We start from the raw sequence: 12,557 nt of genomic DNA, 5'->3' as shown, positions 1-12,557 counted from the left end.
GACCGCCCGGGGGCTGGGGCAGTGCCAAGGAGGAGACAGGAAATGTGGCTTGCTCAGTGGCAAAGGTGTATGCCACTTTCTCCCCCGGGCTGGGGGAGAAAGTCTGGGCCAGACTTGTGTGTTAAAGCTGCTGTCATCCTTGGGAATGAATCTAGATTTAAAAAATGATAAAACACCTGAGGATCCTGGGCCCCCTGAGTCCTGGGTGGTGAATGTTTCGGGAGCAACTCAACAACACGGCCGCCAGGACTTCTGCAGAGTAAGCACCACACGGCCAAGCCCCATCCACACACACCCACCACCCCCGCCTCTCAACCTGAAGCGTCCATGCGGGAGTGACCAGAGACTCCACATGCTGACTTTAAAGGAGACAGGGTGAAATCAGGAACAAGACAAGGGTGCCCACTCTCACCACTACTATTCAACATAGTTTTGGAAGTTTTGGCCACAGCAATCAGGGCAGAAAAAGAAGTAAAAGGAATCCAGATAGGAAAAGAAGAAGTGAAACTCTCGCTGTTTGCAGATGACATGATCCTCTACATAGAAAACCCTAAAGACTCTACCAGAAAATTACTAGAGCTAATCAACGAATACAGTCAAGTTGCAGGATATAAAATTAACACACAGAAATCTCTTGCATTCCTATACACTAACAATGAGAAAACAGAAAGAGAAATTAAGGAAACAATACCATTCACCATTGCAACAAAAAGAATAAAATACTTAGGAGTATATCTACCTAAAGAAACAAAAGACCTATACATAGAAAACTATAAAACACTGATGAAAGAAATCAAAGAGGACACAAGAAGATGGAGAAATATACCGTGTTCATGGATTGGAAGAATCAATATTGTCAAAATGGCTATACTACCCAAAGTAATCTATAGATTCAATGCAATCCCTATCAAACTACCAACAGTATTTTTCACAGAACTAGAACAAATAATTTCACAATTCGTATGGAAATACAAAAAACCTCGAATAGCCAAAGTAATCCTGAGAAAGAAGAATGGAACTGGAGGAATCAATCTGCCTGACTTCAGACTCTACTACAAAGCCACAGTCATCAAGACAGTATGGTACTGGCACAAAGACAGAAATATAGATCAATGGAACAGAATAGAAAGCCCAGAGATAAGTCCACGAACCTATGGTCACCTTATCTTCGACAAAGGAGGCAAGGATATACAATGGAAAAAAGATAACCTCTTTAACAAGTGGTGCTGGGAAAACTGGTCAACCACCTGTAAAAGAATGAAACTAGAACACTTTCTAACACCATACACAAAAATAAACTCAAAATGGATTAAAGATCTAAATGTAAGACCAGAAACTATCAAACTCCTAGAGGAGAACATAGGCAAAACACTCTCCGACATAAATCACAGCAGGATCCTCTATGACCCACATCCCAGAATTTCAGAAATAAAAGCAAAAATAAACAAATGGGACCTAATGAAACTTAAAAGCTTTTGCACAACAAAGGACACTATAAGCAAGGTGAAAAGACAGCCCTCAGATTGGGAGAAAATAATAGCAAACGAAGCAACAGACAAAGGATTAATCTCAAAAATATACAAGCAACTCCTCCAGCTCAACTCCAGAAAAATAAATGACCCAATCAAAAAATGGGCCAAAGAACTCAACAGACATTTCTCCAAGGAAGACATACAGATGGCTAACAAACACATGAAAAGATGCTCAACATCACTCATTATCAGAGAAATGCAAATCAAAACCACAATGAGGTACCATTATACGCCAGTCAGGATGGCTGCTATCCAAAAGTCTACAAGCAATAAATGCTGGAGAGGGTGTGGAGAAAAGGGAACCCTCTTACACTGTTGGTGGGAATGCAAATTAGTACAGCCACTATGGAAAACAGTGTGGAGATTTCTTAAAAAGCTGGAAATAGAACTGCCGTATGACCCAGCAATCCCACTTCTGGGCATACACACCAAGGAAACCAGATCTGAAAGAGACACGTGCACCCCAATGTTCATCGCAGCACTGTTTATAATAGCCAGGACATGGAAGCAACCCAGATGCCCATCAGCAGACGAATGGATGAGGAAGCTGTGGTACATATACACCATGGAATATTACTCAGCCATTAAAAAGAATTCATTTGAATCAGTTCTAATGAGATGGATGAAACTGGAGCCCATTATACAGAGCGAAGTAAGCCAGAAAGATAAAGACCATTACAGTATACTAACACACATATATGGACTTTAGAAAGATGGTAACGATAACCCTATATGCAAAACAGAAAAAGAGACTCAGATGTATGGAACAGACTTGTGGACTCTGGGAGAAGGTGAGGGTGGGATGTTTCAGGAGAACAGCATTGAAACATGTATATTATCTAGGGTGAAACAGATCACCAGCCTAGGTTGGGTGCATGAGACAAGTGCTCGGGCCTGGTGCACTGGGAAGTCCCAGAGGGATCGGGTGGAGAGGGAGGTGGGAGGGGGGACTGGGATGGGGAGTACATGTAATTCCATGGCTAATTCATATCAATGTATAACAAAAACTACTGTAATGATGTAAAGTAATTAGCCTCCAACTAATAAAAAATTAAAAAAAAAAAAAATAAAGAAAAAATAAATAAATAAATAAAGGAGACAGGGTTTTGGCAGTCCTGCCAGCCCCCGCCGCACCACAGCCCTCTGCCCCCAGAGAGTACAGCGTCTCTCTACCTCATTTAAAAAGCATACTTTTGAGTTTCTACAACCATCATGAAAAGGGACGAGGGGGAATGCCCCCTTAAGGCCCCCCTTATGGGTGCCCACCGTCAGCTTGCACCCGCACACTCAGACCCAGCTGCCCAGGGCGGTACATGAAGGGTCAGGCTGCTTTGCCTAGGGCCCGTCCCAGACAGCCAGGCCCACCTGCACCTTGGTTTCTAAAGAAGTGAAAACGGGGTGGACCTGGCTTCTCAACCTGGCTGCCCACTACATGTGTGACCTTGGGTACATCCCTTGCCATTTCTGAGCCTTTCAAAAGGTTGTTGTGAGGGTTAAATAGAAGGATTAAACAAAAGATTGTTGTGAGGATTAAATAAGGCTTAAATAATAAGCCTTTCAAAAGGTTATTGTGAGGATTAAATAGGATTTAAATCCATATTTAAATAGGATTAAATATGAGTAGAGAGGCACTAACATGGTACCTTGCACACAGGAGGCACTCAATAAACTCAGAGTCCTTACTCCTCTTCCACCTCTCTGTGCCCATCCACCCTGTCCTCTGACGAGAATGCAGGGGACATGGGCCTTTTCCTTCCTCTGGATGGTCCCTGGGCTGCATCCAGGACTGTGCCCCCCAGGCCTCTAGAGAGACAGGGCCTGCTGTGCACCCAGGAAGCAGTAAGCATCCCACGGAGGGGAGACCTTCTGCCCTTGTGTCCGACCACCCTCCCACTATAAACATCCAGAAATGCTGGATTGGACACAATAAAGATAAATTTAAATGCAAAGGCGAAGCAGAGGAAGTCAAGAAGGCAGGAAGAGAGGCAAGGAACAGATGTGGGGAATGCTAACAGATGTGGCAACAGTGCTATATGGAGGCCAAGGCCATGTGAACACTAAAGCCATGGGCTGTCCCTGGGGCCTCTGCCAAACCCAGAAGCAGACACAAGAGGGAGGTCTGTACTGAGACCTCTGCCCGGAACCCAGGACTCTGCAAGAGATCTACCTCCTCCAATTTGGTCCCTGGGACAAAAGAGCTAGGAAATGTGGCCGTCTCCATGCTTGGCTCTGAATGTGAATTTACAACACCTTCTCAGCCTGGGAAACTTTTGGAAGGTATGTTGATTTAAAGTGATTTCAGGGAGTTCCATGATGGTCCAGTGGTTAGGACTTCACCTTCCGATGCGGGGCGTGCAGGTTCAATACCTGTTTGGGGAGCTAAGATCCCACATGCCTTGGACTGAGTCAAAAAACCAAAAACAGAACAGAAGCAATATTGTCACAAATTCAATAAAGACTTTTAAAAAATGGTCCATATTAAAAGAAAAGAAAAGAAAAAAAAAGTGATTTCAGAGAGTGGTATCCTCAGGCATCAAGAGGAAGCACCCACAAAAGCTCTCTAGGGGATGCATGCTCAGCCCAGGCCTTCCAGGAATCTTGCAGATTACAATTAGTCAGCTATGAACTCACCATGAAAAATTACCAAAGACCCAAGGAAGGCACCAGGAGTGAGAGTCAGCCAGAACAATGGCAGCAAAATTGGGCCCCAAGGACCAGATACTAAATTTGCAGACATGAAATAGAAATTAAGACTGGTGAGATTAAACATAATGAAAAAAGAACATTTCAAAACTGACCAGGAATACCTGAAAAAGAATCAACTTAGAATTTCCAGAAATGAAACATAAAATTAAATGCCCAATGAACAGTTAAAACACAGCTGATGTGAGAATTAACTCACTGGAAAAGATCTAAACAAATAAGAGACTGACACAAAGATAGAATGGGATGGTGGGGGAGGGGGGGAATGAAAGGACCACTGGGTAGAAATAAGCTAGTGCTCAGACTCTGTGATACACCATGATATGAGCACACCCTCCATAGCGGTCGGCACTTCAGCCTGGAGCCCAGAATATTCAACGAGTGGCATGGACCCAGACCTGACCCACAGCCTGGAGCAGAACAAAAGCCCTGCACATCCCTGAGTTAAAAGGAAGTATTTGTTTTCTGAAGTTATCAGAAAGTACTGCTGCTGCTAGAACTAATACAGAACTTGGTACCTAGGAGAGGGCTGCTCTCACAACCTAAAATATGTGGCTCTGGCTTTGGGGCCGGGTAGCAGGTGGTAAAGAAAACTAAGCAGGGCTAGAGAAACGGCACTTGTGTTACGTGGTGGGAAAACTGCTGCCCTGGAAACCGGAAAGCCAGAGATTCACCTCATGTATTTATGGCTTCCAGTGAAGCAGCGTCATAAAAGATGATTCTGTGGCTGAGTTGGATGTTACTCATTGCATTTCATAGGGTGACACAAGAGAGAAATGAGCGCAGGAAAGGACTGACCATGGGAACAGTTTGCAAGCAGAATGGAGAGGGTCCCGAAAGCCCTGGACTTGCAAAGGTGCAACATGGAACTGCTTTCTCACCAAGTTGAGGGTATGGCCATAAAGACGCAGCCTTAGGTCAAAGAACAAATCAAGGGCACAGGCTTTAAGACACTGTCTCAGAGCACAGATGTGACCATCACATAGCATTTGCTAAAATCTGAGGGGATTAAGATCATACCTGGTAGATAAAGAGCAACATCAGGCTTTCCTCTTGTGGAAGCCTGATTAACTGAGCATACCTATAATTAAAGTGAGAGAGAAAAAGAGAGAGGCAGAGGGAAAGGGAAGGAGAGAGGGAGAGGCAGTCCTCCAAAGGCTTGTGGCATATGGAGTTGGAACTCAGAAACATTTTTAGAGGTAAGTAGTAAAAATACAATAAAATCAAACACATTTTAAAACATGATTCTGAGAGAGTTATATTACCATTAAAAAAGCACCTGGGACTTCCCTGGTGGTCCAGTGGTTAAGAATCCTCCCGACATGGGTTCGATCCCTGGTCTGGGAAGATTCCACATGCCACGAAGCAACAAAGCCCCATGTGCCACAGCTTCTAAGCCCGCACTCTAGAGCTCATGTGCTGCAACTACTGAAGCCCATGAGCCGTAGAGCCCGTGCTCTGCCCCAAGAGAAACCACTGCAATGAGAAGCTTCTATACCACAGCTAGAGAGCAGCCCCTGCTCACCGCAACTAGAGAAAGCCTCGCGTACCACAGCGAAGACCCAGCGCAGCCAAACATAGATACATTTTTTTAAAAAGACTTTGCCTCCACCCACCCCCACTTTCCACAGAAAGTTTCTCAGCCATGGAAGGAAGGCATACATTCTAACACTCTCTTTGGAGGGACGCAAGGAGGTTAATGGAAGAAGGAGAAAATCCCAGGAGGTGAAACCAGGATCCACGGAGAACAATGGATGTGGGTACTGCTCCAAGAATCAAGGAATTCAGGAATATTCAAGCAAGAATCAAGGACGACTGTCTACCCTCCCAAAAAGAGGATCTTTTTGTATTTTCCCAGGAAGAGGAATCTACCCTGGACCACTGCTTTGCGCCTCCCATTCTTCCTCTAGTCAACAGGAATAATAATTGTGACCACTTTGTCCCCATTCTTCAATTACATATTGTGTAGTTTTTCCTTTTGCAGTGGAAGGGGCTGGAGCAGAAAGCAAATACTCGTCTCTTTAGTTCACAAGACTCTGGACCAAGAGACCTGATGGAGATTACAAGACTCAGCCAGATTCTATCATTGGGTAAAACTTCAGACGGTCTTGGGAAGAAAGGAAGTGTGTTCTGCTTGAGGCTTAAAGTGAGTATCTGTGACTAGGTGGACAGACTGTGACAGGTACAGTGCATTGCTGCTCAGAAAAAAAATCATCTTTCCTCAGCCCCTTCCATGGGTGAATGAGACTTCCCACCCACTGTTCTGGGCATAGCCATGTGACTTTCTTTGGCCAATGGACTGTGAGTGGACATGAAGTACACTGAGTTTAAAATGTGCTTCTGTGGTTTGCCTTGGCTTCTCACATGTCCGTGGTAACTGCTGTCCCTTCTGCCTGGATCCTGGGATGACAATACGTGGATCAGATCCAAATCTAACCCTCCACGTGGAGTGGAGCTACCAGAACCCAACCTACAAATCTGTGAGCAAAAAGTAAATGGTTCTATCATAAGTACTTCCTTGAAAAATTTAATGGAAGATAGATTGAGAAAGTTTATTTATTGTATATCTCATCAAATCCTTTTTTAGGATTGGTAAAAGATATTAACCCTCGGATTTAGGAAGCCAAATGAATCCCAAGTACAACAGAAAAAAAGAAACTCACACTTAGACCTATCACAGTGACAATGTATAAACTCAAAGACCAAAAAAAAAAAAATCTTAAAAGTTGCCAGCAAGGATGCCATTGATCCCCTGCCTTGCATGAACTCCATGCCTAGGGGTCTACATATGGGGACAGACACTTACATCCTTCACTGAGGAGAGTTGCCAGGCAGGTGGCTTTGCAGGTATCATGTTATCCAGAAGGAACCTTAGAGGGTCTCTAATCTAGCACCCTCAATGACAGATAGGGATACGGGGCTCCAAAGGAAAGAAAGGAAGTGACCATGTAGATTGTCTCCTTCTCTTGGCGGATGTGAGAGTCCAGAGCATCACTTCCCAGCCTGTGTTTCCTATCAGAGAAGGCCGAATGTGCCCAGCCCGGTACAGAGGGGTACACAGAGAACAGGTACTTTCCAAATCCATATGACAGGGCCTACAAGTAGAAAGCACTTTCCCTGATAGCTCAGTTGGTAAAGAATCTGCCTGCAGTGCTGGAGACCCCAGTTTGATTCCTGGGTCAGGAAGATCTGCTGGAGAGGGAAAGGCTACCCACTCCAGTATTCTTGGGCTTCCCCGGTGACTCAGCTGGTAAAGAATCTGCCTGCAATGCAGGAGACCTGGGTTTGATCCGTAGGTTGGGAAAATATCCTGGAGAAGGGAAAGGCTACCCACTCTAGTATCCTCACCTGGAAAATTCCATGGACTCTATAGTCTGTGGGGTTGCAAAGAGTTGGACAAGACTGAGCAACTTTCACTTTCAGAAGAAGAAAGGAGGGTCACTGAGGGCTCTGATGCATGGGCCCCAGACCCAGACCCTCTTTGGCTCATGATGCTGCTCCTTGGAAGAAACTGCCTTCCACATGGTGCCAGCGGGCTTCTGGGGCCTCTCCTGGCATGATATACCCTCGCTACCACTCCAAAGAGAGCACTCGGCCCACATTAAAACCAAGCTCAGCCAAGCAGAGGCATGTTGTACCCTATCAGAAAAGTCCCTGACCATCCCACCCATCCCTTTGGAATTACCCTCTCAGAGTGGACACGGCATGACTTCCCTTATTCCTCAGCTGGCCAAGGTTATTACGAGGAGAGCAGCCAACATAAATACACATAAAAATGAGCACAGAAACCAAATTTCCAGTTTCAGGATGATGGATGTCTACTTGTGGGTGGTAGACCAAACATCTTGGGACAGCTTCCCATAGCCCAGAGCCATCTGTCCTGCCCACGTTCCCAATCCCAGAGGTGTCACTGGCAATGAGGGCTCTGGCCCCATGACAGCTGTCTTGAGGATATGCCTCTGCAAATATCTTCCTCCCAGGCTCTGAGAGCTAAAGACAGACACAGCTGCAGGGTTCGTGATGACCCAGCCGACATGGAAGTGAAGAGGCTTTTGGAATGTGTGGACTGGCAAGTGAAGAAACAGCATTTGTCTCTGAGCAAAAGGGTCTGAGTCTGGATAGGTAACTGGGACAATTATTTAGCTCATTAACAGCCAAGAGTTTGCTCATTTTCATTAAAAGGATCACTTGACTGGTGTTCCCCTGGAGCCATCTCCCAAGTGTCTAAGGACAACTCCCTCTGCAGGCGGCCTTGGCCAATTTATTAACACCGGGCAACCTACGGGCTCCAATGTTGACCAGAGCGTGTGTATTCTCACTGTATTCCCGTGTATTCTCACGGGTCACATTGACCCGTCAAGTGACTCTGCTTTAGGAAAAGAAACCGGATGTCCCCCTAAACCAAAGGCGGTCATTAGTTATATCCAATGTTCAGGCAATCTTACCTCTTCAAAGTATCATAGGAGCCAGGAAATAGGCTACAAGGTCTCTGAGCAGCCAAAATATTGTCCCAACTTCCATGTACAAAAGCCCATGCCCTCTCCTCGTGCGCAAGTCCCTCAGAGCCAGTGGTGCTGCCCCTAACAAGCTTGTTCCTATGGTGTCCTAAGCCACAACAGATTGGAAATTACAGGTGGGAACTGCCAATAAGATCAAGCAGGACCACCTGCAGATGGAACACAGGCCACAGCAAAAAAAAAAAAAAAAGACAGCTACTAACGGACAGCAGACACCCAGGCAAAGAATGTAGACCCATGAAACAGATAAACTTTAAAAAGCAGCCTGTGACCATTCAAGGCAGGAACAGACGGTGCTAAATATCTGATCAGCACAGAACAAGGCCTGGCTCATCACTGCATGCAAATAGATTTTGTGATGTTTTAGGTTTTCTTTTTTGTTTTTTCATCTTTACTGGATTTGTTACAATATTGTTTCTGTTTTATATTTTGTTTTTTTTGGCCACAAGCCATGTGGGGGTCTTAGCTCCCCAACCAGGGATGGAACTGGTACCCCCTGAATTGGAAGGCGAAGTCTTAACCACTGGACTGCTAAGGAGGTCCCTGAATGTTTTAACATGAAACTACTTTCAATGAATGAGTTTTAGTTGAATTCATTACCACTATAATGAATGGTGAGTGGAGATTTTTTCCTAACCCCATCACTCCTTCTACCTTAATCAGCTGGCATTCTACCATGATAAAGAGTTTTCTTTTCTGCATTAATTTAAACCAGTGACTCATGGAATGCTATTTATTAGGTTTTAAACCATTACTATTATTATATAATATGATGCTCAAATGTCCCAGATTGCACCAGTGGGAGTCCTTTCAAATTGACTTCCATGTTCTTCTGACACATCCATGTCATTTTTTGATCACCTCCATACTTTCTGGTAGGACTTATTTCCAACTCATTGTGTTCTTTCCCTGCCCCACCCCTGAAATCAGCCATTTCTCCAAGTAGTCCTGGTCTTCTTTAGTGAAAAACAGCATTAGAAACCATTACCTTAGCCACCAGGTGTGCTATTTGCTATGTAGGTATTTCTATGCCCTCCTAGTAGAAAGAGCTCAGTAATATTTACATATGTGAATGCACATATACACATCAAATTTACATATATGCTAATTTCTAAATTTATCTGTGTTTAAAACCAAGTGTTTATACCAACACCTCCAATTCTAGGCTGACAACACTGGGTTCAATCTCACTTTCCTATTTCCTTATCTGTAACTCCTTCCTCTAATAGTGAGAAAACCAGCCTCAATTATCCTAATATATTTACTTATCTGCTCAAGCATCCTGTGTATAATCAAATTCTCAGGTCTACTAGGCTGCTACCATACTCAGCCACCTTCCTCACCTGGCCTTGAACCTCTACCAGGCCACAACCCTGTTGGACCTACATAAACGCTTTTCTTCCTGAACAGTTTTAGTGAATTATAAATTACCATAAAGTTAACCCACCTTATATCATTCAAAGATTTGTACAGGGAATTCAGAGAATTGTGTAACCATCACCTAACCATCATCTAAATTCAGTTTCTGAGCACTTCCATCACTCTGGTGAGCTCCCCAGTGTTCATTTGCAGCCAGACCCCATTCCCCATCCCCAGATCAACCATAGATCTGCTTCCTGTCTGTAGATTTACCTCTTCTGGAAATGTCATATAAAGGGAATTATATATCTTTTGCATCTCATTTCACTTAACACAATGTTTTTACATAATGAGGTAACAGACATCCATAGCTCCTTTTTACTACCATATCATATTCCATTTTAAGAATGTGTCATACTTTGTTTATCTGTTGTTAACCAGTAGACAGAAATTCAGATTGTTACCAGTTTGGGGCCATTATGTATAATGTTATGAACATTCATGTACAAGTCTTTGTGTGGATACATATTTTCATTATCTTGGGTTGTATGGTAGGCAGAATAATGGCTCCAAAAGAAGTCTAATTTACTAATCAGCCAACTTCAATAAAGCAAGGTTATCCTAGATTATTTTATATCATGTCCTAAACCCCCATGCTCACAGGGGGTCACACAGTCACACTCAGTCACACAGTCATGTCCGATTCTGAGACCACATGGACTGTAGACTGCCAGGCTCCTCTGCCCATGGGATTCTCCAGGCAAGAATGCTAGAGAGGGTTGCCATACCCTCCTCCAGGGGATCTTCCTGACCCAGTGATCGAACCCGAGTCTCCCGTCTCCTGCACTGGCAGGCGGACTCTTTTACCACTGAGCCACCTGGGAAGCCCCCATGTCCTAATCTCTACAACCTGTGAATATATGTTACATGGCAAGGGGGAATTTAGGTTGGAGATGGAATTATGGTTGCTAATCAACTTGTCTGAGAAAGCAAGATTATCCTGGATTATCTGGGTAGGTCCTGTTTACTCACAAGGGTCTTTAAAAGTAGGAGAAGCAGAAGAGAAGGCCAGAGTGATGTGAGAAGGACTCAACCCACTGTTGCTGACTGGCTTGAAGGTGGAGGGAGGCGGCCATGTACCAAGGAACCGGGGGCAGCATCTAGAAGCCGGACGGTTTCTCCTCCAGTCCTTCCTAAGGAATGCAGCCCTGCAGACTCCTTGACTGTATCCCAGTCAGATCCTGGTGGACCTCTAACCTCCTAAAAGGTAAGATAATACATTTGTGTGATTTTTGGTCACTAAGCTTGTGGTAATTTGTTACAGCAATGACAGGAAACCAATACAGGCAGATACCTAATTGGGTTGCAGAGTATGTTTATATTTAACTTTTTAAGAAACTGCCAGGCTGTTTTTCAAAGCTGCTGTAACATTTTATCTTCTTACCGGAAACATGTAATCTTGGTCAGTTTCTAGAGCCCGGAAATGGTTGTTTTTGACAATTTGGTCCTGTGTTATTTGGGGAGAGGATTTGCCAAGTCTCTCATTCCCACCATACCAATGCCTGATGGCTTTTTGACTGAGGCATTGACGAAGGAAGGAAGGAAGAAAAGAGAGAGGAAGGGAAGAGAGGCAAAGTATTTCTAAATGACTTATTGGCTATACTAGAGGGCAATAGATTTCAGGGTCTCAAACGCCTGTCCCTCTTCTTATTGGCAGTGTGATGTGGGTTATCTCACTCCTATGAGTTTAGTCTTCTCAGTATAAGACAGAATAAATAATGTGCTCTGTCTCCCACGTTTGTGACAAGAATTAAGTAAGATAATACATATTCATTAAGATAATAATACTTAATAATAAGATAATACTTAATAATAAGATAATTAAGTAAGATAATATATATGCAGAGGGAAATGCATATTCATTAATTGGCCTCCAGCAGCTACCATTGCTGATAATGTTTATAATGGCCAGGTCAACAAGAAAAGGTTAAATTTTTTCTTCTCTGCTCTATTTAGGAAGATAGAAGGGTGTGCAATTAAATGTAAAATACACAACGTGTAGACTCCTCAAAATGCAAATGTTTGTTGCAGTTGGTATATTTTCCAAGTCACCCATGGAGCTCAGACACCTAATATTAACTACAGTATTTTACAAATCAACTGTTGCCAGTGACTATCCATACATCACCGTGTTCTTCCATTAATAACAACTCAAGATGTTTGCATAAGATTCTGACATCTTTTCAGTACATATTTCCACTTGGTCTTCAAAATGGCCCAGTGGGGAGACAGAACAGGAATGATCACGTATGACAGATTATGGAAATTGAGGCCCAGAGTTGTCAAGTGATCCATTCAAAGTCCTACAGAGAGGCGGTGGCAGAGCCGCTACCATTTCCTGCTCCACATCCTTCCTACTTCCCTTCCACCAATGTGGTTTGCTCAG

At 43.9% G+C, this 12,557-nt stretch overlaps 1 long non-coding RNA gene across 1 annotated transcript in view; it reads right to left on the bottom strand.

The window, feature by feature from the left end:
- The window catches only part of LOC110146910 (uncharacterized), a 32,325-nt gene extending 20,959 nt beyond the window's left edge, over window positions 1–11,366 (bottom strand). The window contains exon 1 of the long non-coding RNA XR_011486852.1: window positions 11,144–11,366. This is a non-coding gene — a long non-coding RNA (uncharacterized lncRNA). The remainder of the gene's footprint in view (window positions 1–11,143) is intronic.
- Between the last annotated feature and the right edge of the window lie 1,191 nt (window positions 11,367–12,557).

The sequence above is a fragment of the Odocoileus virginianus genome, chromosome 3, assembly GCF_023699985.2.
Source record: "Odocoileus virginianus isolate 20LAN1187 ecotype Illinois chromosome 3, Ovbor_1.2, whole genome shotgun sequence".
Taxonomy (NCBI): Eukaryota; Metazoa; Chordata; class Mammalia; order Artiodactyla; family Cervidae; genus Odocoileus; species Odocoileus virginianus.
This window is presented reverse-complemented; position numbering and strand designations above follow the sequence as displayed.